This window comes from Uloborus diversus, chromosome 6 (assembly GCF_026930045.1).
Source record: "Uloborus diversus isolate 005 chromosome 6, Udiv.v.3.1, whole genome shotgun sequence".
Classification (NCBI taxonomy): domain Eukaryota; kingdom Metazoa; phylum Arthropoda; class Arachnida; order Araneae; family Uloboridae; genus Uloborus; species Uloborus diversus.
Window position 1 is genome coordinate 148,178,345 of NC_072736.1, and position 27,514 is coordinate 148,205,858.

At 34.4% G+C, this 27,514-nt stretch overlaps 1 long non-coding RNA gene across 1 annotated transcript; it reads right to left on the reverse strand.

The window, feature by feature from the left end:
- Nucleotides 1-1,169: 1,169 nt before the first annotated feature.
- Nucleotides 1,170-27,514, reverse strand: LOC129224567 (uncharacterized). Its single transcript, XR_008580698.1, has 3 exons — nt 27,426-27,514; nt 4,875-5,100; nt 1,170-2,088 (listed from the first exon to the last, which is right to left on the reverse strand). It is a non-coding gene; the product is annotated as an uncharacterized LOC129224567 (long non-coding RNA).

Sequence of the window (27,514 nt, forward strand, 5' to 3'; positions counted from 1 at the left end):
CTTTGTTTACTCCAACGCAATATTATCATTAAATTGGGGTAAAAGGAAGTCATGTGATACACACATCAGCTCGTTTATTTCAATAATTATAACCCGAAATTAAAAAAAGAAACAAACGAAATGACTATCGTAGTTTGAAGGTGAATGGTGTCAGAATAAGACAATATTATTGACAAGCAAAAAAAATAAGCTGGTCTTCGACTAATCACAAGTTACAAAACTTATTTTTGTTTTATAGAAATGTATTTTTTTTTTTTTTACTTTAAGCCTGGGTCGCGCCATGCCGCTTCACTGCTGCTTCGCTGGGACTGATAAAAACCCGGGGCATTCATGTAAGCATGACATACATATGCATCGCCGCTTACACATCACGGGGGAGGGGGATACGAAGGTCTACCCGCTTTATGTGACCTACCCACTTTGGGCCCCCCTCCCCTATTATTGAAAGAGAGCTGTTAATTTTTTGCAATGCATATTACACGTTTAAAACCACATAAACGCACAAGTAGCAATAATAATGGAAAATAACAGCATTGACTAAATTTTCTGAATTTTTATGCTAACGTTTCAAAAATAATGTCCTGAAACCGAAAATCCAATTATTTTTCAGCACTAAAAATTATTTAATTACTTATTGAGCATTATAATGGCCATAAAACGCGCCGCGAGAAGAAACGATCACCTTTTGGCGTGACGCCATCTTAGGTCAGTTGAGATTCATCTTAAAACGTATTCGAGCTTGATACGAACAATAAGTTCCTATTAACAAAATAACATAATTCTGAAAATTCGGGGATTGAGCGGGTTTGGATTCTAAAAGCCTTAATTCTAAAGATAAAAATATTTAAAGACTAAAATTTAAAAAAAGAAAAAAATTACAAATCTGAACTTGAGTAGCGCCCATTTGTGTAAAATCTTGGTCCTGCTTTTAGTTATTTTGTTAAAAAACACATTATTTATTGCAATTTCCAAAAAACTATTTTAATTTATTCATAAGTTGCTGTGCCACATCAGTCTAATAATTGTTGTTGTTTTATTTGAATTGAAAATTTTTTAAATTTAAAACCTCAAAGCAATAATGATCCTTACTGAAAAAGAAACGAAAAAGAGAGCAATAAGTTTTTAATAATCTAATTGATTACACAGGTTTTCAAACTATTTCTATTTAAGTTTTTTTGTTGATAAAGCAAGACGTGAAGCGTTGTACGTCTTCTTCTACTTGATACATTTAGAAATAATTACTGACTATCAAATTAAAATAGAGCATGATATAAATTACAAATGCGTGTTTTTCACATTGCAAATGAATTAAGACAAGTGCTCAAGTTATTGAGGTATGTAATGAAGTTCATACGTGTAATATTTACAGTTTACTTTTCTCTTTACACAATAATATTTTATAGTGCGTCTCTCTTTGATTGCGTTTCAAAAAGATGCATATCAGTAATATCATCTTTAAATATTTTCGATTATCATCATCATTCAGTAACTTTTTGCATTAAAACTTAAATCAATAAAAGTGGAGATGGATAAAGAACACTGAACCAAAAGATTATTTTCCCAAATTGCTTTAATTATTTTTGAAATTTTGAAATTTTTTTTGTATTGATAGCAGCGAAAATATTTTGGTCTGCTAATGCATACTATAAGCTAATTTATAAAATAATTTTGAGAAGTAACAGCTACATACATATTAGTTTTGGGGACACCGTCCCGCAGGCTTCTCGGCAAACATACGTACATTAAGCTACAAATAGCAATAGGATGACAGTATTTTCTTAAATGAGCACGCTATGCTTTTTTACTCGTTGCTTCCTTTCTTCACAAACATCATCATGGGCAGGTTTTTTTCGCCAGTGCTTTTGATATGTTAAGCAGCCATCAGAAATAATTGGAAAGGTCCTTTCATAACTACTTCAACCCTCTTCAATATCTGCTTTTACATGAGTGATGCTCCCTTTAAGAAAACTTGTGGAGCCATAACTGTCTGTAGATAACTTAGATTGCTCATTTTTGCCTGCTTCAATGATTGGTTCCTCTGCGTTAGAATGTGAAGCAGAAGAACGGTCAGAGTAACGTAAGTAGCAACTGAAATAAAAAGTAAATGTTTATTAGTGCGCTATGTAAAATGCTCGAACAACTACATTAGAACAATACATTAGTAATTTGAAGTAGTTATGATACAGAAAAAATAACGTTCAATCGCAAATTTACAGAGAACTGTATACATGCCTTTCAAGGTCTCCTTTTTCAATGCAAACAAACTGAGCTTTTGGATTTTATTGATTGTGTTTTATTTTATTTAAACCCCACCAATCATCACCGTACCAACCCCGGTGAGGGTTTAACTGGATGTGGTGACTGGGGGGAACAGAACAGTTCACGAGCGACACTCGCTGGAACAATTTCGATATTTACAGAAACCAATATAAAATCTTAATAAAAAGAACAAAGTATACAAGTGAAAAAGCTAAATAAGACTGGGATTTGGTAAATACAATGTAAACGGCAATTTTGAAAGTTTTAGGCTGGATATTTAAAGTCATCTTCTTGAGATATGAGAAGCGACATTATTTTCTGGATATTCTTGCGCGTAACTGGATGAGATAGAATATGTGTAATATTTTTAGAGAAAGAAAAGTTGGAATTGTAAGTGCAATGGAAAGAGCTGGTTAGTAGGACAGTTGAATATGTAGTGTTCAGGAGTTCCAGGTTGACTGCATACACGTAATGGTGAGATAATTAACTTAAATCTTGTAGATACGATGGAAATGGTCCATGTACACTGAGAAATTGTACTTCCATTGAATGTTGGCAGCGTTGTTTTAGTTTTACTTTTGGCATTAAATCATGATCTCTCCGACCAGTTTCTGCAGTGTCCCAGATTTTCTGCCAATTTTGAAGAAGTTTAGACCAGTGAGCTTTTGGATGTAAAGACATTCAGCAAAATGGCTTTCATTGAATGTCTTTACGTCCATAAGCTTATTTTTTTTCCATTTAAAAAGGGGTTCCTTGACAGCCAGTAATAAGAGTATGCAGTGTTGCAAGTGTGCAAATTTGTTCTATTGAATGTTATTTTTTCTGTTACTTTTCTGCATAAAGATAAATCTATATTACTTATTTCTGACGATTTTTTTTTTTAATTCCTAAACGAACAGAAAAAAATCAGCAAAGTTATGTACTTCCAAACTCTCTTGTGGGGAGTTGGAAAACTATTTTTTTAATAATGAAATTAGTTTTTTTGGTGCTTTTTCATAATACAACAGCCATAAATTGTCAGTATATAGCGTAGTTTGAACATGAAATATTTTATAGCTTTTACGTAAGATCTTTAGTTTGCGAATGCGCCTTAGATTAGGCAGGAGATTTTAGCCCAGTTTAAGGCGTATACGCAAACGAAATATCTTATGTAAAAGCTGTAAAATATTTTTTTTAGGTTCAAACTGCGCTTTATACTGACAATTTATGGCTGTTGCGTTGCAAAAAAAAAAAAAAAAACAATTATATTTTTGAAAAATTCAATTTTTAGCATATTTTTTCAAATTTTCAGCCTCATGCGTGAACTGAAAATATCAACTTAGATTTTTTTTATTATTTTTTCCCAACTGAGGACACCGAGCTACAACTTTTGAGAGGTATCGCGATTGCGAAATAAAGAAATCAATTTTTTCGAACCACTCTAGTAGTCGACCATGAGGACTCTTACAGGGCTTTGGCTGAGATGTTTTTGAACATTTTCCGGACTGCCCCGACCTTGCTCGCAGCAGCTTTTATTTGTTTTGGAATCTGAAGTCTTTCCTCGGCGGTCGATGGCGGATCATCAATGAAGAGCTCAGAGAACATGTTACCTCATTGTTGACTACACAGGTGGTTCTTTTCTACAAATAGGTATACAAAACCCAGTACCTTGCTAAGACAAATGCTTGGTAAATCGCGGGATCAGTGTCGAAAAATGGCGTAAGGCTGGTAGATTTTTACGCAACAAACTTTTGAAAGGTATCGCGATTGCGAAATTAAAAAAAAAAAATCAATTTTTTTGAACCGCCCTATTGACTACACTGGCAGCATGCTTCTACGATTAGGTATACAAAAACTTGTACCGCGCTATGACAAATGCTAGGAAAAAGTCACGGGAACAACGTAGCGTAAGGGTGGTGGACTTCTGTGTAATAAATCTCTTTGCTCTATCTGTACTTGTTTTTTTTTTTTTTTTTTTTTTATTTCAAAACGATACTTACTTTAAAAACAGCCCTTGTATTAAACAAATGGAAGTCATAATCTTATATATTTAAAAACTGAGCGTATATAATCCTATGTAACTATGTATAGTTACTTCTAACAAGTTACTTCTCTCGAACGCCAATAAACTGACGATCGAGCAAGGTATAGATGGATTCCTAGTTTTCCCGTCTTTATGTTTGACTATTTAGCATAATCCTCCGATGATAATTTGCGCAGATATCAATTAAAAACTACTTTAAAAAAATATGCCACTAAGATTTCGACATAAAATCCCTATTTTTCGAAGGCTTTCCTCCATTTAAATTATTATTCAGTGCTTTATCTCAACTTTCTGTGGCAATGCTTTTATTGAAATTTGAAGCGTGAAGAAAATCATTGAGAAGAAAGATGTGTTGCCATTTTTTTTCTCGAATATGAACAAGTAAAATTTATGCTTTCCTTTTAAAGGCTTTTCCTGTAATCGGAGGATTTAAAATGTTTACTTTTTGGTTATTTTTCCACAATCTGCCGCAAAATTTTACTATTTTTTTTTGTTCAAGCCTGATTGCTGAACACGCGTCACTAGACATAACTTTTATTTTCGAAGTAGACCGTGCAAAGCCGGCCAACGCAGCTAGTAGAATAATATTTACCTCATGGACATAAAAATGCTTTCAAAAATTAGAAATATTCCCATGAAGCAGTAGAAAGCGTGATTAGGTCCAAATCCCAGCAAAAGTAGCGCAGAAATAAGGAACACAAATCCTGCTATAAATATCATGAACAGTATGAGGTTGACAATTTTCCTCTCGTCTCGATGGAATGGCCGTTTCTTACTTAGTCCATGCGCAAACCAACTTCCACGCTGTTTTCCCATACCTGTAAGGAAAAAAAAGCGTAGGAAATTAGGAGCTTTAAAATGTAGGAGAACATGGGGCAAAGTGAAATAGTGTGGCGAAGTGAAGTGGGGAAATATTTTCTCTGCTTTTAGCTCCACCTATCGGGTATTATTTTAACTATATAGTACCATATGTAGTCTATTCATGTCAAGAAAAAAAATTTCGCCGAAGATTTATAGTACAGTGCAATTAGACATAAACCTCAACATCCAAAGTAGAAGTTTCCTGACAATTTTAAATTGTTACTGTCCACATATTGTTTGGTAAAAAGTTACACCGTTTTCAGCGTCGGGTTTTTGGGGAGGGGGGGGGGGGAGTTGGTAAATTAGTAGCTTTTATCAGTTTTTCGGGAATTTTTAGTAAACTATGGCGTTTAGCGCAAAAAGTGCTATGTACAAAATAATCTACACTAAATTACGAACAAAATGGTCCCATGCATTATTTTTTACGTGAACGGTTCCATAGTTACGGTGGGTGTAAAAGTAGAACATTTTTCAATTTTTATGATTTTTTGGAAAAATGAAATTCTAACTACTTCGTAAACAGAAATAACTAAACAATTTTATCAAAGTAATATTGTACGGTCGTATAGAAGTCTAAAAGAAGCTAAGAGGCACCACATGGGATCCCACTAGGCTTGACCTACCCTCATCGAGTTTTCTAAAATTGTTAACATATATGAAGCGTAAATGCTGTAAATAAAACGTGAAAATACGAATTTCTACCTCTTTCACGTGAACTAATCAGGGTTGCCAGGGGTTGAAAGATGCCTAAAAATGAGTAATTTATCCTCATCGAGTTTCTGAAAATCGTTACCATAAATGAAGAGGAAATGGAAATAAAACGCTAAACTGAGGTTGCCTATCTTTTTCGGCTACCTAATCAAGGTTGTCAGGGGATAAAAGGTTTTAAATAAGGGAGATAGTTCACCCCTCATTGAGTTTCCGGAAAATGTTGTCATAAATGAAGAGTAAAAGTTGTAAATAAAACGCTAAAGTAAGGTTGCCTACCTTTTTCGGTCCCTAAGCAGGGTTGCCAGAGGTTAAAAAGTGCCCAAAAATGAGTAGTTTACAATCATCAAGTTTCCAAAAATGGTTGTCACATAAATGAAGAGTAAAAGCTGTAAAGAAAACTTTGAAGTAAGGTTGCCTACCTGTTGGGTGTAAACTAATCAGGGTTGCCAGGGGCTAAAAGGTGCATAAAAATGGGTAATTTACCCTCATCGAGTTTTCATATAAGTTATATAAAAAATGTAAGTAAAAATATTACAAAACCGATGGTATAGGGTTGCCTAAGCAAAAGTGTTCTAATCATAGAGTTGCCGCTATTCAAAGTTTCAATATTGAAATTTCGACTCAATCAAACAATTGACTCAATCGATGTAACTATCTACCAAAGTGAATTTCTAGCTAACGCTAAGATCAAAATTAGCCTTATTTCTCTCCTTACAATGCACTTGCAAAGAGGCGGTTGCACAGTTCATCAAGCGTCGGGTGACGCTGACTTATTAATAGTTGTACCAGTGATTGGTAAAGCTAAGAATGGAGTTGAAGCGTGTGTGATTGGTGATGCCACGGACTTACTAGTCTTGTTGACTGTTCACACACCATCAGAAAACAAATTGAAAATGATGGTACCAAAGAAAGGATATTAGCAGGAAAAGGTGCACACTATTTCTGACATTCAGCGAGGCATTGGAGATATGAAAGGTGTACTCTTAGCATTATACGCCTTCACAGGATGTGACACTGTATCATCTATCTACAAGAAAGGAAAAATTTCACCGCATAGAAAAGTACAAACCAACAACGCTCTTTGTACGAAGCTTCTAGTCTTTAACGATCCCAAAGCTGACCCAAGTGCAGTGGCTGACGGATTGAGAAGAGATAAAATGGAGGGAGTGAAGACTTAAATCATGAAACCAAAACCCCAAATCACTTGATAGATTTCAAAGCAAAGTATTGGAAAAAATCAGGTTTCTTTCGCTTGTTTCACGCAAAACGTGCCAACCATTCGTCGTTGTTGAGTCACGAGACTTGGGGTCTTTTGGGTCAGCTTTTAATATGCCAATGATTGGACTTGCTCCCTCCATTTAAATTTACTGCTCTAAGTGCTGACGCAGAAAAGCATTTCCTTCTTGCGATGTTTGGAACCAATAATACTGAAGATCTAGATAGCTTTCGCTACCAGTGTTACTTGCAGGTTATCGCAAAGCAGCCCATATATTCATTGTTCAAGTTGGCTGCACTACCCCCCTTTTTCATCAGCTTCCAGGCAGCATTCATATAGAACCTACCACCAGGAATTGCTTTCCTTCATTGTGTACATTTGCAAAGACGAATGCGTTCGTAACTGCGAGTGCAGAAATAGTGGTCTAAACTGATAGAAGAAGATCTAGAAGGGGACCAAGACCCTATAATACTGACTATCTGTAGTTCTATCTGACTGTAAATATCTGTAGTCCTGGAAGAGGACGGTGCTATGCTTGAAGAGGACTGAATACTGGTGAATATCTTTCATCACACAGTATGTCGCATGTGTCGCTCTACATTTTTATTAAATATTAGTATTGCCCTCAGTTTAAGAACTTCAAAAAGTTTGATAAAGTATGGTTGCAATATACAGGTAAATATGCCTATTTTCTGAACAAAAAACTTCAAAAGCTACACTTATAAAAATGTTATCATTAAAAATAATATAATTTAATTCATAATTGTTACGCATTTTTACATTTTAAAATCATCTATGTTGAAAATATATTCATTCTTATTGCGGCATAGTCTAGAGAAGGTTCGGGTTTCTCCGTGCCGCAGATTTATATAGACACGGCTCTTGAAAGCCTCGTTTCACTTAAAAGTAAAGTCCCTTGTGAGGTTGTCGTTCCTTCAAGTGCTTATCACAAACATACCACCGGCCCCTAAAATCTTAACTTAGTTTTACAAAACACAATTCATACAAAAAAATTAGTTTCCTTAGTGATAATGAATATTTTTTCCGAAAAATGTAAAAAAATACAAAAAACTTCTATTTTTACACCCTCCGTTACACTGGAACCATTCACGTAACAAAATAATGCTTAGGACCATTTTGTTCATAATTTAGTGTAGATTATTTTGTTAATTGCACTTTTCGCGCTAGACGCCATAGTTTTCTAAGTATTTCCGAAAAACTGATAAAAATTACTAATTTACCAACTTCTTTCCCCCCTCCCCCCAAAACCCGACGCTGAAAACTGTGTAACTTTTTACCAAACAATATGTGGACTGTATAGAACAATTTGGAGTTGGAGGGAAACTTTTACTTTGGATGTTGAGGTTAGGCCTTTTTTTGGTCTATTTGCACCGTACTATTAAGCATTTGGTTATGCAAGCAATTTTTGAAAAATGATACTTGTATTGTAATACTTTGTTGTACATACGGGGCAATGTGGATGGGGCAAAGTAAACTGGTTTGTTTCATTTACTACCTCAATCATCTTTATTACTAATAATAAAGCAGAAAGTCTCTCTGTCCGGAGGATGTCTAGATGTCTGGATGTCTGTAGGATGTCTGTAGGATATCTGTAGGATGTCTGTGACGCGCATAGCGCCTAAACCGTTCGGCCGATTTTCATGAAATTTGGCACAAAGTTAGTATGTAGCATGGGGGTGTGCACCTCGAAGCGATTTTTCGAAAATTCGATGTGGTTCTTTTTTTATTCAAATTTTAAGAAAAAAAAACTATCATAAATTACGAAATTTTCATAACGTGGAACCGTAACATGGGCACAAGCCAATTGGCGAGATACGAAATTATCATAACGTGGAACTGTAACGTCGGTACAAGCCAATTGGCGAGAAAATTCACCATACATTATTTGTAAATATACAAGCGAACCAAAAGACCTTTAATTTTTCTATTACGGGCGAAGCCGTGCAGGTACCACTAGTTTAATATAAATTACTTTAGGTTTTCATTTATTAATTAATTCATTTACATTTCTCCATTTAGTAATTCACTTATTTATTAATTCATTCACTGATTTTCTTATTCATTCCTTCTTCTACTCACTCATTTCTTTTCTTCATATATTAATTTATTTATTCATTTAATTATTTGTTTACTGTTTCATTTTCTTTTCATTTATCCATTCGACCTTTTATTTACTGATTCTTTTGATCAAAAATATGTTTCATAATCAAAAACACAATATTTCATTAGAAAAATATTTTATTTTTCATTTTGCTCCATAAAAAAAGGGAAATTTTTCCTTTTTTTTTTTTTTTGAAGACTGAAGTTTACTGCCAAAAATAAAAAATACTGTTTCAATGCCAGTTTTATAAAAAACACAATGTTCTTTATTTATGTACTGTAATTTTCAAAACAAATTTCCAATTTTTTCAATTTGAAAAAACTCAGTCATCGTAATCATTTCACTTTGCCCCACATTCCCCTACATGCGAATTTAAATAAATATCAGATTATTTTTCTTTTTATTTTTTTCAAAATTTGCTGTTTTAAAACAAGAACTAGTGGCACCCGCACGGCTTTGCCCATAGTAGAAAATTAAAAGGTCTTTTGGTTCGCCTGTACATTTACAAATAATGTATGACGAATTTCTCACCAATTGGTTTGCTCATGTTACGGTTCCACGTTATGATAATTGGTAATTTACTCGTCCATAATATGATAATTTTTCTCGAGAAAATGTTCTTAAAATTGGAATAGAAAAAGAACAAAATCGAATTTTCGAAAAATCGCTTCGAGGTGCACACCCCCTTGCTACAGACTAATTCTGTGTCAAATTTCATGAAAATCGGCCGAACGGTCTAGGCGCTATGCGCGTCACAGAGATCCTGACAGACAGAGATACTTTCAGCTTTATTATTAGTAAAGATAAAGATAAGTACAAAATTTTCCGTCAACAGCAGAAAAGTCATTTTATGACTAAAAATTTCAATTTACACATCTTTTGACTTTTTTTTTTAAATTCAGTCATTCTTCTTAAAGGTGTAAACTTTCTGTTTCACGGACTTCTCCCCATAGAAGGAAAGGGGAGGGTTGAGAAATGGCTTACTATTTGAGTTCCTTATTATGTGAGCATCAAAGGACTTCTGTGCCAAGTTTGGCAAGGATTCGATGTAAACTGTACTTGTTTTTAGGTTTAAGAAAAATCCCCTATGTGTATTCATGAACATCAAAGGAACTGTAGTGAAATATTTCAGTAAGATCCGACGCGTAAACTGTGGATTTGTATAAGAAGCACACCCACATGCAGCCATCATTATACAGGGTGTCTCAGTTGAATGTTTCAGAACTCCTAATTTGGGTAGGATACATCCTGACAACTCGAAACGATATACAGGCGTCACACGTATAACACGGTTAATTCGTTCCGTGTACTACCGAAATCGTATTATACAAATATACAAATACAAATACAAATGTGACGACCAGCAACAGGCTCTGGGCCCAGCTAGGCTGGTCCTAGTCAATTAATTAGTCCCCAATGAAGATCAATGGCCCTCTTAAAGCTATCCACTCCCTTGCTCATTACCGCCTCTTCCGGTAAGCTATTCCAAGTGCCCACGACCCTGCTAAAGTAGTAGTTTTTCCTGATTTCCAAGTTAGCCTGAGATTTAAATAGCTTAAAACAATGACCCCTTGTCCTGCTTTCCCCGCAAAAATTTAATCCATTTACATCTTTCATTTTGATAAATTTAAATAACTGAATCATGTCCCCTCTGACTCTCCTTTGCTCTAGGCTATACATGTTAAGCCTATTAAGTCTGGTATCATAATCTAAATCTGAGAGTCCCCTTACTAATTTAGTTACCCTTCTTTGAACCCTTTCCAATACAAAAATATCTTTCTTCAGATAAGGCGACCAGAATTGCACAGCATACTCCAAATGAGGTCTGACATTTTTAAAAATAACTTTTTAACTCTTTTTTTACACTAATTAATCATGTGCATTGTAAAAAACATGTCATTATGTATTGTGTTGTTTTGAAACCGTGTTCCGTGTTATATCGAAACCGTGTTATACGAGACTTAATGTACGAGAAATAATGTAAATCAGGAAATATGTACCGTGTTATATCGAAACCGTGTTATACGAGACTTAATGTACGAGAAATAATGTAAATCAAGAAATATGTACCGTGTTATATCGAAACCGTGTTATACGAGACTTAATGTACGAGAAATAATGTAAATCAAGAGATATGTACCGTGTTACATCGAAACCAACTTTCATAGAAGCAAAGTAAAAACTTATTAGAGTTATCAACCATTAGCAGAATGTATTAAACAAAAATGAAATTCCATCTTTTTCAAAGATAACATTCGTGTTATATAAAAACCATGAGGTATTAAAATGAAGTATAAATACTACCATGAAGTAAGTTTCGTACCGTGTTATATCGAAACCGTGTTATGGTAATAACAAATTTGGTACCGTGTAATATCGAAACCGTGTTGTAGAAGTACCGTGTTATACGAGGGACGCCTGTAGTAATGTGGAGTCGGAAATGCTTTCCCGTTTGAGAAAAATTTGAGGTATGCAAGGAGTATTCCAGACAGCTCGGAGTTCCATAAGCCGAAGATGTGAGGTGTGCATTGTGGACGGTTGGAAAAACTTCGAACATTTTGTGTGGACTCATGTTCCTTTTGCTTTTTTACATGCTAAAAGATTTTTTAGTTACGATATCTTTATTTACGGTACTTCTTTTTATATCTTGCCTCAGGAAAGTATTTCCAACCAAGCATTGCTAGATGATCTCGAGTCGTCAGGATGCACCTAACCCCTCTTAGAAGTTATGAAACGATAACTGAGGAACCCTGTGTACATAGATTGTCATAAATACATTCTGACAAGAAATAACTTGGAGACACATAATCTTTACTAATAATAAAGCTGAATCGGTCCGGATCTCGGGCTGTAAGGATCTCTGTGACGCGCATAGTGCCTAGACCGTTCGGCCGATTTTCATGAAATTAGGCACAGAATTAGCTTGTAGCATGGGGTGTGCACTTCGAAGCGGTTTTTCGAAAATTCTATTTTGTTCTTTTTCTATTCCAATTTTATGAACATTTTGCGGAGCAAAATTATCATAAGATGGATGAGTAAATTACGAAATTATCATGACGTGGAATCGTAACATGGGTATAAGCCAATTGGCGAGAAATTCACCATACATTATTTGTAAATATACAGGCGAACCAAAATACCTTTTAATTTTCTGCTACGGGCAAAGCCGTGCGGGTGCCACTAGTAAATTATAATTTTAATGCTAATAAAATTATTGCTACCAAACTTCAAAATAAATTTTAATGCAGGTGTCCCTCGTATGACACGGTTAATTCGTTCCGTGTAGTATCGAAACCGTGTGATACAACACTTTTTTAAAAATAACATTTTTACTTATTTTTAATACTAATTATGTATGTGCATGAGAAAAATCAGGTTATAAGATGTATCGAGTTATATCGAAACCGTGTTATACGAGACTTAGAAATAATGTAAATCAAGGGAAGTGTACGGTGTTACAGCGAAATCAAGTTTCATAAAAACAAAGTACATAACAAACAAAGTCGAGTTATATCAAAACCATGAAGTAGTTAATTCAAGTTTCGTACCGTGTAATATCGAAACCGTGTTACAATAATCGCAAATTTGGTTGTGTAATATCGAAACCGTGTTGTAGAAGTACCGTGTTAGGAGGGACGCCTGTACATTATTTCGTCTAAGAAAGTTAAGAAGTTTCAAAGTGGTTACCTTTAGCATTAACAGAGAGCTTTAAATATGTCACAAAATTTTCGGCTATGGGCCGCAACTCACTTACTGGTATTTTCTTTACTAATAATAAAGCTGAAAGTCTCTCTGTCCGGAGGATGTCTGTAGGATGTCTGTGACGCGCATAGCGCCTAGACCGTCCGGCCGATTTTCATGAAATTTGGCACAAAGTTAGTATGTAGCATGGGGGTGTGCACCTCGAAGCGATTTTTCGAAAATTCGATGTGGTTCTTTTTTTATTCCAATTTTAAGAAAAAAAAACTATCATAAATTACGAAATTATCATAACGTGGAACCGTAACATGGGCACAAGCCAATTGGCGAGAAATTTCACCATACATTATTTGTAAATATACAGGCGAACCAAAAGACCCTTAATTTTTCTATTACGGGCGAAGCCGTGCGGGTGCCACTAGTATTAAATTAATTAAATAAGGATTTCTTCAGGGATTCCAAAGTTTTATGAGGTTTAGCACACAATAGTTATCTCCAAGACCTTTTTACATTGTTAAACGGCGTTAACGACCCCAATCTGGAATAGTTTATGGTGGGATTTTTTTTTTCGTTGATAAGGGTATAAAACTAATCAAGAAACGTATCGCAAACTATTTTTGGGAGATGTTGTCTTAACTTGGTCGCAAAAATTCTTTAGAAACAAAAGATGGACTGTCCAACACGATTCCGCACTTGCAAACAGAGGTAAGACACTGAAGATTGGTGCAAAGTACTTTTTCCGAACTTCATTGGAGCTCAAGAATGACCACTAGAGTGGCTCAAAAAAACTTTTTTTCAGCTAGAGTCCAAAACGCCCCCTATTTCTTTTAGACTTACTAATAGTATTGTAAATTTCAAGTACTCAATTTATTCTTAATTTAATACTCAATAACTCAATTAACCCCTTCAGACCTGGTGTCCGGTATACCGGACATACACTTTAAACAGCTGCTAATCATTTAATAATTGTTTTAATTAGTTGATTTTTTTTTGTAGTTGACTCTTTACATTCTACTTATTATAATCTGTGAAATAATTTTTCGTTTTGGGATTGACAACACTGACATATAAGGATTGAGAGATAGAGAGGGGCTCATTTTTCCAATCATGGATTTTCATCTGAAAAGCGAGGTTTTTTTCCTGATTTTTTTAAAAGTATGTAATCTTTAATTCATCGTTTCAAACGCTTATATTATGTTTTATAATTGTTTGTAGAACATTTTATAATGAAGTTTGTTCGGTATTTTATTGTTTTTGTATATGAAATATTGATTTCAAAAATATAAGTCCGGAATATTGGACGTGCCATAACTCTTTTAATTTTTCTCCTACAAACTCAAAATTTTGTCTATAAGATACCCTTTACCATAGTACACTGTGTACCAAATATCAACATTTTTGGTCCAATATTTCATAATTCCGACTGAAGGGGTTAATTTAATACTCTTTAATACTTAATTCAATGCTCAAATTATTAAGAGGGTGCTTAATGACCCCTTCATTTTACATTAACCGCAGCTTAGAAAATGTCACAAATTTAGAAACATTTAATTTCACCAGCTTTTTTTTTTTTTTTTTTTTGGAAAATATTATTTTATTGCAATGTATATGCATATTACTCGTGTTATGATAACTTTCAGCATTGTTTTTTCAGTTCAAAGTATTTTTCAATCCCCCTCCCCATACGTTTGAAGCTTGGGGGAGGGGGTTGAGCAGCGTCTTTTAGTTGAAATATAAGCAGCTAAAATTATTCCAGTATATTACTATCCACAAGTGTAAAAATATTGAGGGGTGTCTTGTTAACTAGGAGAAACTTTTTTTTACATGTATTTTTGAACCACCCTAATGGCCACCGTACACCCTAGACTTGAACCCAATGGATTATTCAGTTGGGTCCATCTTGGAGACAAGGGTGTGTGCTAAACCTCATAAAGATTTTGCATCCCTAAAGAAATTCTTATTTAAGGAATGGGATAAAGTATCATTAAGTGAGTTGCAGCCCATAGCCGAAAATCTTCTAACACGTTTAAAGCTCTGTCTTAATCCTGAAGGTAGCCACTTTGAAAATTTGTAAATATATTACACAAAATGATGTATTCATATTAATTTTGAAGTTTGGTCGTAATATTTTCATAAATATTAAAATTATAATGTGTGTCTAAGTTATTTCTTGTGAACCTGTATAATGACAACTTGAACTATTTTGTGAAATTGCTTCTTATCAAGGAAATGCTGTTAATGAATGAATAAATATAGCGGAAAAGCTTTTATTTCCCCTTGCTTTCAATAAAGTAACATTGGAATGAGGACAGGAATTCTCAAAAGCTATATTATAAAACAATGTTTGCAAAAGACAGAGGTGTTCATAGCTTTTGTTTACTTGAAATACACCAACATTATTTTAATTACTTTCTAAACTTCATGACTACAAAACACCCGAATATAGTGTTTTTGAAAAAAATCAATAAATGAATAAAATAAATAAAAATGAAGCTGAAAAAAAAATGTAAAATGATTTATTGCCGGAAAAAAGTTATAAAGGATGACCAATAACGAAAAGAAAGACGAAGAAAATAGTTAAGATGTATAGAGCATAATCGTCTGCAAAAAAGCAAATAGTTAAGCTTTCATGAATTTTACTTGTCATGACGCAATGGATTGCGTGACTCGCTACAATCTGATCACAAAAAAAAGTAAATGAGAAAACTTAAAAGTACGGCGAAATGAAAAAAAAAACAATGTTGATTGCTCAAATAAATAAATAAATACATAAATTTTAACTATTGAGCTATTATTATTATTTTTTTAAATCGATCATTTAAAAATTATAATAATAGTTGACCATAAAACATCAATGTTGTCTACAGCAAATAATGTTTTGCTATTGATAACGCGTAAGTATTCGTATATATATTAATGGATACATAGAAAATAAAATGAAATTTTATGCATGTGCTTCAAATGTAATTAAAGATTGCATAGATTTTACACAACCCTCTGATAGCGATAAAAATATAGATACTAAAAATATACATTCCAAATATGTTTGGTTCATCTTAGCACATTCAATCTATAATTGCAGTAAAACCCCTCCTAACGGACACCCCTTAAGTGCGGACACCCCTCTTTAGGGACAGTTTTTAATTCCCCGATTCTAATGCAAATGACTTTATTAAACCCCTGTCCTGCGGACACCCCTCTATTGTGGGCAAAAAAATTCGTCCCGTTAGTGTCCGCATTAGAGGGGTTTCACTGCAATACTTCCTATGATGTATGTAATATAGTTATATTTTTGACGAATGAAAACTTCGACCGTAAATTGCTAAGACATTAAAAGTAAATTTAATTTTAAAATGATAAATGAAGCTTTTACAAATCATACAAGCACGGGAATGGTAGAAAATTCAGTTTTCGCGATAAAGATAATGCAAAATCTTACTGTGAAACGGATAGGTAGGGGAAACTTGAAAATAAATAAATGAATGTATCTTTACTAATAATAAAGCTGACAGTCTCTCTGTCTGTCTGTCAGGATCAGTGGCGGATGGGGCAACATGAACCGGCCCTGGCATTTACAGGCCCGCCGGCCCCCTTAAGACTTGCTCCTTGAAGAGGAGACGCTCCCACCGTCCTTAAGTTTTTTTTTTTTTTTTCAGATATAAAAGGTAGAGCGGATACATCCTCTAGATTTAGTAGGGAGTCACCATTAGAATTTGAGTATTCAAATTAGGAGAACTGCGTTTACGAATGTGGAGAAAAAGAAACAATAATACGAACACCTGCATAGTGAAAATTAATATTCTTGCTGACGAGGGGGGGGGGGGGGTTCGGGGGCACTCCCCCGGAAAATTTTCAAAAATTATAGCTTCAAAAACGCATTGTTAGACTTTTTAAATGATCTTGGGCGATGTTTGCGGGAGGGGGTATTTGGAGAATTCCCCCAAAACTTTTTCAAAATCAGAGCTCTAAAACATATGAATAAGCATTGTTTTGAAACACTAGAGGGGAGAAGGGCGTTCAGGAATTCTTTCTGTGCAAAATTTCTCAATTGAAGTTCCCAAAGCGCCAATTTAGGTGACAATTGACGATCTTTGGGGGGAGGGCTATGTTTTTTGAAATTGAAGTTCTTCAAAAAGTTTGTTACCTATAAATTGCCCCCCCCCCTCCTAAAGTCAGTATCTGAAGGTCTTATGTGCAATAACGATTGATGAGGAACTTTTCACGCGATATCGCGTAAAAAGAGAAACGTATAATTTTGATGAACGTTTTTAAACTATCTTTGACAATGTTAATGAGAGCAAAGATCCGGCGTCCCTCCCCCCCCTCTTTTCAATTAGTTGTATTAAAAGTTCATTCTAGGTGATCTTAGGTAATGTTTGGGAGAGAAGAGGCTCGAAGGTGCTCTCCAGGAATTTTTTCGTAATTGAAATCTAAAGAAAGGGATTGTAGGTCTTTGATAGCGTAAAGGGGACCGACAATTCTAGGAAACTGAAGCTTAAAAAACGTTATTTCATCGACTTTCAATGACGTGAGGGGGAGGAATTTTCGGGACATATTTTGGAATTGAATAACATAAAACGAAATTTGAGAGGACCTTTAGTGATGCTGGCGAGCGTGTTGGGAACAAAAAACGTTCTAAGTTTGCTTTTAAAACGCAGTTTTTTGTCGATTTTCGGTAATGGTTAGTGGGTAAAGCTGTTCGGGGACTTTCATTCGGTAATTTTTCGAAATTTGAATTCTAAAACGCCGTCGTAGATGATATTCGCTGATGTTACCAAGGGTTCAGGGGCTCTTTTCAGAAATCTTTTCGGGATTGAAGCCCTAAAAAAGAAATTTCACACCACCTTTGGTGATACAAGAGGGAGAAGAGATTCGATGACCTCTGAAAAATTTCTTAATTGTAGTCCTAAAAACGAAAATTTAAATGATCCTTAAAGATGGGGTGGAGGCACTTCTGCAGGGGGGGGATTTGGGTGATCACCCTCCTGGAAGCTTTTCGAATTTGAACTCCTAAATGCGAATTGTAGGCCATCTTTGACAACGATAGGTGATATGAGATGGGACTGGGTTCCGATTTAGAAACTTCCCCTGCACTCTTTCAAAATAAAAGTTTTAAACACGTTTCTAATCTACCTTGGAGGTGTAAAATGAAGGGTAAGGCTAGAGGATGTCTCTCCCTTCCGCATTCTTTGCTAAGTCCCTATCTTTTTATTAAATTATTGATACAAATGTTATGGAAAAACCTCCCCCCCCAGTATATCTTTTCCGAGATCATTTTAGTTCTTTGGTTTTTTTCATAGTGAAATTTTCAATTTCCAACCTGATGTTTGAAGTTGTTTGAAAATAAAGAGTTTGAGATTCGTTAAAATATTTTTTAACATTTTGGACTGATGTGGTACTTTTCAGGGACACCAGATCTTCTTCCAACTTTATTTTACTTTAAATATCTTCCAGATAAAATATATTAATAAAGTTTTATTTTACTTTCGTTTTATACATTCAAACACTTAGTATTCATTACGTTACAATGTTTTAAATCTCCCTTACTGCATTTTAACTTTTTTTCTATTTAAAACATGCTTCGGCGGCCCCTATGAAACCACCATTATTATCTAGCTATTCATTCATTGTATTAAATTAAAATTTGTCATAGGTTTTTACTATGTACTGAATAGCTTTTTGGTTGATTGTTTTTTTTTTAATTTGTCAGAATGTCTCGAAAAATTTCAGCTGCCTTTAGTTAGGTAAATTATAATAAAGAACCGTGGATGTTCCTAAATAATATTTAAAGGTTTAATATTCAAGGGTTGCATTTTCTTTCAAAATTTTGTTGAGAAAATAATTTTTGTCACGGGAATTCCACTTGGTATTTTGTTACTTATATTTAATTTTTTTAAATATTGAGAAGGTTTTATTCTTTTTTTTTACCTTGTTCATCCCTAAATTAAAATTGGCAGCCACGGTTCTACGCTACCCCCTGGAGGCGGCCCTGCCTTTACGTGTTCATTGTCCCCTACAGACTATTATTACAGGGAGCTGTTAGGGCCTTAGAAGGTCCTGGACAGTTATGCAACAAAGTTATCTTATCGGCCGACCGATGGATTTACAGAGACACAGTAAAGCATCTTATTGCTCACAGCAGAGCATTTTTTAAGGAATTTTTACTAGGCGACACAAGTTTATCATAAGAGTAAAAATAATTGAGAAGGTTACAGCCTTTTTCTCAACAAATGTATGCATAATCGTCGCCTCAAAGTGGTATTTCTGTAAGTACTGTTTGTTCTGTGGCGGCTGCATAGGATTTCTGATTTAAAAGGAAGCCGATATGAACAAACCTTAAGCATGGTATTAACTCCGAAGTAAAGGCGGTCCGGGGGTTTCTCCCCAGGAAATTTTTCGAAATTTTTAGTTTTGAAAACGCATTTTAGACGATCTTTGGTAATATTAGGATTGAAGAGGTTCGGTGTCGCTCACCTGTCTGTTTTTCGAACTTGTAGCTCTAAGAATGCAGTTTTAGACGATCTTTTTAATGATGTTAGAGTGAGGAGAGATTTGAGGGTCCATATCCCAGGAAATTTTTCTTTATTTGTAATCTTAGAAATGCATTCTAACCGTCTTTCGTAATATTTTGCGCTCGGGTGCGACTTTTTAGGGGTCGACACATCGATGATGCAGTCGATAGAGAGATAGAGCGAGAGAGGAGAAAGGATAATGCATTGTTACTTGCGCTCATGGACTTTCGATACAGCTAGTTTTTAATCAGCTCTGCAACCCATCTACAAATTGCTTTAAAAGAAATAGGGTACACACTTAGAAAATAGGTAGCAAGAGAGTACATACTGCCCTTTTGAACAATTCATAATTTATACTCTTAGTAAGAAATAAAATTGAAGCATACTTTGACGAACATACATTGAAGCACCCACTGAATTTAACATATTTTGGCACTCATCCCCCTTATCAACTCCAATTTGTTAGAAATTTCAAAATTCAAGGCTTGTAGCCACATTTTTGCAAAATTTCAAGCATTTGAAAATGAAATTGATTTTTTCAAGTATTTCCATTTTTTTTTAGGAACGACAACTCACACAACTTTTCGTTATAAGCAATAGCTTTCAACTAAAATGTAAATCCGACCCTGGAAATGATAGTATAAATAACAAAAGTCTCCAAAACACTTTTACAAATTAAAAGCGGTAATGGATAACTAAAGTAAAAGTTTTAGAAATAAGTAATTTTTTTACGAACCAAACTAGCTCTTCAAAATAATTTGTTTGAATCATCAAAATGAATTTTAATTTCATTATAACTTTAAAAGGATTTTTAATTACAGCTAAAACGTGTTACAAATGACTCCATCATTCTTCAGTCCTGTTGCCTCGAAACTGGAGAAAAAATAAATAGATTGCCAGTGCCTACAAGTTTCAACGCGCGAATCCCTTTTATTCACAAAGCCATAAAAAAGGAAGTGGTAAGTGTAGTATAATCCTCAGTTACCCTAAAGCAAAAATTACTGAAAAGAATTCTAGGAAACAATCCCGACCCTTCAGCCTTCGGCTTCAGGGCTAGGTCTTAGCGCCTCGAAAGTAGGAACGGAGGGGGAAAGTGCCAGTGACGTCACTAGGTACACTCGATCTGGGACATTTGTGTTGTGCGTGCGTGCGTAATTCCTCACTCTTTTCCCGTTTTTATGTTATTTCTTGAGGGTTAAGCTTCAAAAAGGAATGAAATACAAGGGTAAATGCTTTGAGTCCCATCGACAAGTTAATAAGCGATACGAAAAACAGTAAACCTAATTAAAATCTACAATACAAATTTTTAGTTTCTCTTGTGTAGTTTTGGATATTCTTTAGCCAATATTCCTGTTTTAAAGGGGTAGAAAGCGGAAATTTCGCACAATAAAATTGAGCTTATAAAGAAATGAAAATAATTTACTGTGCTTGTCAAGTTTCCTCTCGTGCGTACATAATTTTGTCAGTTTAGACTTTAAATAATATTAATAACATTGTTATTTCAATCTTGTCTCAAATAAAATGAAAGAGATAAGATTGATATAAGAAATAATTAAAAGATATTTGAATTTCGCGATACCATTTGAATCTAAATACTGCCGATATGTTTCAGAGAAAATTATTTTTTACGAAGTAACTATAACTCTGAACAAGAATCTTAACAAACGTTGTTTTTGAAAACTGAAGTAGAACCTCATTAACCTGGACTAATATAGGATCCAGGTCATCTAGATTGTTTAAAACGACTTAAACAAAACAACCTTTAAATTCAATCAATGTACATAAGTAAAATACTTGAACACAGTAAAAGTTGTATTTTGAATTCAAGAGAATGAAATATAAAGCTGCATTAAAGAAAATTAAAAAAATAAAAATACAGCCTTAAAAAAATACATTATTGTACTAACGCGTTCTTCATTTATACCGTATGTACATTTAAATGGTTTTCCCAGATTAATGGGTGTTTACTGAAATTATTAATCAACATTTTATTCACTTCAATTTATAAATAACGTATTGAAATTTAGCAACGTAAACCAAGTTTAAAGTTTCAATGATTATCGCCAAATTTATAAAGCTAACTTATTCGTAGACTGAAAAATTTCTTCATGTCTGAATTCTACAAAACATTACGTTACAGTAATTAGTTGAAATCTTTCGGAATATTCTACGAAGTTTTCTTCTGTGATAAAGTCCATTTAAAAAAAAAAAAAATGTCGGCGTACCTTTTGTAATCAGAAAGTTTTTCGTTCAAATATCGGATTCTTCCAAATGCTCTTACGCGAGAAAAAAGTTCAACAGCTTTTTTATATGGGTCAGGAAATTAGTCTTCCAATACAGAAGAACAATTACCGTACTACCCCGCATTATTCGGCATGCCGGAAAAAAGCGAGGTTGACCAGCACGCCGAGAAATTCGAATTGTCCGGCATGCCGGATAATTCGGGGTTTATTTCGCATTAAAACAAAAGTAAATTTTCCCGTTCCGGTCCAATCCGGTGTAAGTAAAAAAATAAATAAATCGCGAAAGTAACCTTTTTTCAAAATAAATGTGCATTTCATATAACATGTGCTTGCTATTTATTTATGATAGGACATAACTAATGGATTTAATTACATGCCAATAAAGTAATCAGTTCAGAAACAATCATCGTTACTGCGATTTATTCATATTTTTTTTACATAAAAATATTTTAGGTTCCTTTCAGAGAGGTAAGTTTAATTTTTATTTATTGAAGAGCTATGGTAAATTATTTAGCACTGGTTTAGGGGCGGACTCTTACTGCTTAAATGTTTGCTTACATAGTTTCAATTTAATTTTTATAAAATTATTTGTTATCAAACAATATTTTTCTTGTTAAAATAACAAATGGCATTGTTAGTAAATATTTTCACAAAATTAAACTGTTTGTTAATATCAATAAGATATGAAAAGAATTCATATTCATTTTTAAGCTGATCATATATTTTTTATATTATTATCATTTTTTTCCAAACCTCGATTTTTCCGGCATGCCGGGAAGGACCAGGCAAGTGTTATTGAAAATCTGGTAACCCCCAAATTTTGCGGCATGCCGGATAATGTGGGGTAATACGGTAAATGGCCAAGCTTTTGTACAATCACAAAAACACTAATGTATCTGATTTGAAAGCTTTAAATGATCACAAAAAAAAAAAAAAAAAAAAGAGAAGAAAAGCTCCTACAAAAATAGATACACGATTGAAATAATCACGATACAGTGCTCATTTTACATGCGAATTTTTAATTATTTTAAGCATGGGGATACAGTGTTCAAGAAATTGTTTAGTTAAATCTATTGAATAATACGTGAAATACACCGCCAACTCAGTCATTTCCAGCCGAGGACTGCAGTTTCGTGCTTATTAGCACTCGTCAGCCCGGCATAGGAAAGTGACTGAACTGGAGATGGAAAACCTCTTAAGGAAGCCAAGAGTGCAAAACAAACTGGTAGCTAATATAGAATTAGCAGACCAGACGAGTGACCGAAGCAATGGTTCGGTTCAACTCGAAGATTGAACGCAGGCATGGTATATTCAGTAAATTACCGCCCATTAGCCAGGGCTAAAGCAGAAATACGTGAAATACACCGCCAACTCATTCATTTCCAGCCGAGGACTGCAGTTTCGTGCTTATTAGCAGCTTCGGTCACTCGTCTGGTCTGCTAATTCTATATTAGCTACCTGTTTGTTTCGCACTCTTGGCTTCCTTAAGAGGTTTTCCATCTCCAGCTCAGTCACTTTCCTATGCCGGGCTGATGAGTGCTAATAAGCACGAAACTGCGGTCCTCGGCTTTAAATGACTGAGTTGGCGGTGTATTTCACGTATTTCTGCTTTAGCCCTTGCTAATGGGCGGTAATTTACTGAATATACTATTGAATAATATTTACAAAGAAATTTCATGCATTACATCTAGATATTGTAATTTTACGGTTGAAGGAAACTTATTACGGTCTCACAGTGCCGTTAATAAACTTATTAAATATCATTATCTTGCAATGTGACAGGGTTGAACCAAATCCTGCATTAAAAAATAACTTCGTACACCACATTTTATGAAATTTGCCTAGCTCTTTATCTTAACTTTTTAAAATTATTCCTCCAATTATTTATTGAAGCAGCTTCAAATTTAGTATTCCATAAAAAAAAGCATTTAAAAACAGAAAAAAAGGTTGTATTCTCAATTTTTTGATGTGTTTTGAGCTCTTTGAAAATTTTGAGGGAAAGCTTAAGTTTCCAGAACTTTTTCAGTACTAGGCCATCAGCACGTGAAGGCATTTTCAATACTTTCAAATATAATTACACACAAATATTTTCGATTCTAAAAAATGTGACCTTCAATGTCTACTTTAGCATAACGTGGAGGAAAAATGACCTGCAACTGATCTAGCGCAGGAGCATATTTCTGAAGAAACCCTAGTCAAATGTTATGAGACATTTCCAAATTAAAATCAAACCTTGAAAACAATATTCATATCCTTATTCATAATAAGTGATTTTTAACCTTGTCTGGGATTGGCCTGGGCCCCTTCAACTGCTTCTTTAACAACCCTTGTACAGAGAACAAATTTTTAAATTGTATTTTAGCTAAGGCATACAGCAGTTCTTTGGGCACACACACACTGGATTGTCCCGCGTAAGGCCCCTAGTCCCGCGGAGTGTACCCGATGACGTCAAAAACGAGTTTTCTACTCTTGCTGTCCTTTCGGCGGTGGAAGGGAAAGATCAAAGGATTGAGCTAGCCCTTGTAACTTTCGGCTTCACTCTCGGAAAAATACCTCTCTCTTTGTATCTTCGAATGAAAAACAGCTGTTTCCGTTCCGCAAACTGCTTTTGCCGTCCCGTCTGAAGTAGTGTTCCTGTACTGGTCCCTGTCCCCTGTACACAGATGGCCGTGAAATGGTTATCGGCTATCATCAATGAAAGGGCTAATGAGGTGGGGTGCTAATCGATTGTTTATCTGGCGTCGAGTGCGTGGTGGGCCGGTCCACAAGGGAAGAAAAAGAAGGCTTTCGTCATGTACGAGTCGACGGTTTTTTCTTTTTTAAAGAAGGCAAGGGTCTTCCTAAGATTTTTACAAAGATTTGAAATCCGTTTACAAAAATGAGTGAACCAATTTTAGATTTTCCACTGTCACAAAGTTGTTTGATTTCGCATCTTCTAGGCGACAGATTTTTTTCAGTTTTTTAAGGAAAAAAAATGAAAAAAAAAGTTTTTTTTTTGTACTATTCAATTAAAGATTTCATGCGGCCCAAACCGAGGCGGCCCACCGGGCATTTGCCCGGCTGCCCGCCGGCCCCATCCGCCACTGGTCAGGATCTCTGTAACGCGCATAGCACCTATACTGTTTGGCCGATTTTCATGAAATTTGGCATAGAGGTAGTTTATAGCATGGGGGTGTGAACCTCGAAGCGATTTTTCGACAATTCGGTTTTGTTCCTTTTCTATTCTAATTTTAAAAAAATTTTACCGAGCAAATTATCAAAACGTGAACGAGTAAATTACCAAATTATCATAACGAAGAACCGTAACATTAGCAAGCAAATAAACATAGCAAATTGGCGAGAAATCCATCATCCATTATTTGTAAATATACAAGTGAACCAAATGACCATTTCATTTTCAACTATGGGCAAAGCCATGCGGGTACCACTAGTAGTTAATAAATACATTGTTTGTACAATTTTTTTTTGTTTGATGGCCTCCAAATTACTTCCAAATGAGTTTGAAAATAATGTTTTTCAAAACACTTAAAACTACAAAATAAGTGTGACAAACCTATTTTTTTAATAATCAGAAACATTTAAAACTATTATTTTGGAATTATCTTTCAATTTTTTCCTCAATAACTAAATAGTTAAATTCACATTAAACTATGAATTTACATTTTCAAGTATTCTTTCTCAACTTTAGAGAAAGTTCTCATAGTAGTAACGAATTGAACATTTCTTAATAACGATTAAACCAATTTTGATGGAAATTCAGCCTTACTCCGTCGTTAAAAGTAGACAGCTACATTTTCCACTAATGTTTTATGGCATTCTGATTCACAATGAAATTAATTGCTCATATCTTCTCAATGAAATTAGTTTCATGTATCGTGCTTAGAATACATGTCAGTTCAACGTACAGTAGATCCTCGTTTTACGCGGTTTTGATCAAACGCGGTTTCAGATTTGACACCTTTATTTTATTTTACGCGGATGAGTTTCGGTTTCACGAGGATGCGGCAATGCAAACAGATAAAATTCTCCCCTCTTTCAAAATCCCAGCTCCTAAAGATTGCAGGTTACGCGTAATCAACTGCATTTTGGCGTGCTAATAATCGAGCTTGGAGCCACTGGAGACATTTTATGCGATTGGTTCCAGAGCTCTTTCCAAAAGTAAAGTTATTAAACTTACACAGTTCAGAACTCACTGGAAGAAGAGCTTTAAGGAGTAACAAAGGAGGACAAAAGCAACGAGAATACCGAGCGCCTGTGGATTAACTCCAGTAGAGAGTGTCCATTGTTGGCCTTTTTTTCCTTTCTACCTTCTCTTAAAATTACAGTCTTACCAGTAAAACAGATAACTTTCCGGATCCAGTTTAGCCTCGTAAAGATAAAGCATTTGCCTTCATGTCAAATATTACCAAAAATTATTATCAAATTTTAATGCTATGGCGCGAGTTTCATTGTTGATGACGTCAGAAGCGTTACTCGATCAGAGAATAGGCTTTTTTTTTTTTTTTGAGAATGCTATGTCGTTTAAAAGTAATAAGAGATAACAGAATTTTTAAAAACAATATTAAGCACTTTTCATAATGCACTCAAAAGGACAAAATAAATTTTCTGGGTCAGAAAGGACAATTTAGGTATTGTAGTTTTCAAAAATTCTAAGAAAATGACACCACAAACGAAGAAAAGGGCGGCTTAAGTCATGAAGACAATTTCTCTCTTATCATTATCTAGCGTTAAATCATAACTTTTGAGTGTTGAAACATGCATGTTTTTCTTATAGGGAAATTTTGGTTTGAAATGACTAGAACTGCACTTTTCTTCGTTTGTGGTGTCATTTTCTTAGGATTTTTGAAAACTACAAGAATACATAAATTGTCCTTTCTGACCCAGAAAAGTTAGTTTGTCCTTTTAGGTGCATTATGAAAAGTGCTTGGTATTTTTTTAAACAATTCTGTTATTTTATTCTTTTTAGGGTAAATGTATTTCAGATATAGAATAATGTTACCATCACGAAACTTCAGCTTATTTTTTCATATAAATGCTCCGTACTAAATGGGGAAAAAAAAAACTGTACGTGTCTAAACCTTTGAGCAGTTGGCTATAAAAATTTTTCTTTGTTCCTCTCTAGGATTTATTTGTTTGTTAACTTAATAAAATCCATTTAAATATTAAGGTTTTCAAACTAATTTATGGTTCAAAACATACAAGTTACTCCATGATAAAGATCATAATATGTCTCTTTACTTAGCCCCGTTATCGATTATTGACAGTGAATAAATTTCACGCTTGCTTCGGAGAATCCTTGATTCAAAATTTTCATCATGATTACTGTTGACAATACTGTTGCAAGGCAACAACATTAGTAACAATGGACTTTATATTTAAACATTTAATTAGGAAATTACATGAAATTTGCTGTTTTCCATCCTAACCGGAATAAATTTTATATCAGAATATTAATTTTTCAGCGTTAAGTTGTACCTTAAGATTAATCAAATCATTTAGTGAAATTCCGAAGTCTTTAAGTGGTCTATAGTTGCTGAGACATAAGCAAAAGCAGACCTCAGAAATTTTCGTGACAATCAGGGCAATATAATAAAAGTGCTTAGAAAGCTTTACATTTCTTTTTTTAGAATTAAAAATCTTTTTATTATTTTCAGTGTCTGAATTGTTTTCTATGTTTGGTGTTTTTGCTTTCTGTTTTAAGATTAATAAAAGAATAATAAAACATTAATTTAAAAAATACATTTTTTAATATAATTGAAGAAAAGAACGAAATGCTTACCCTTCAAATGCCAGAGCGTTTAACAGAATAAAAACGATCCGAAGATGATAACTCGACAAAGAGTTTTGTGCGATAAAGCCACTTAACAC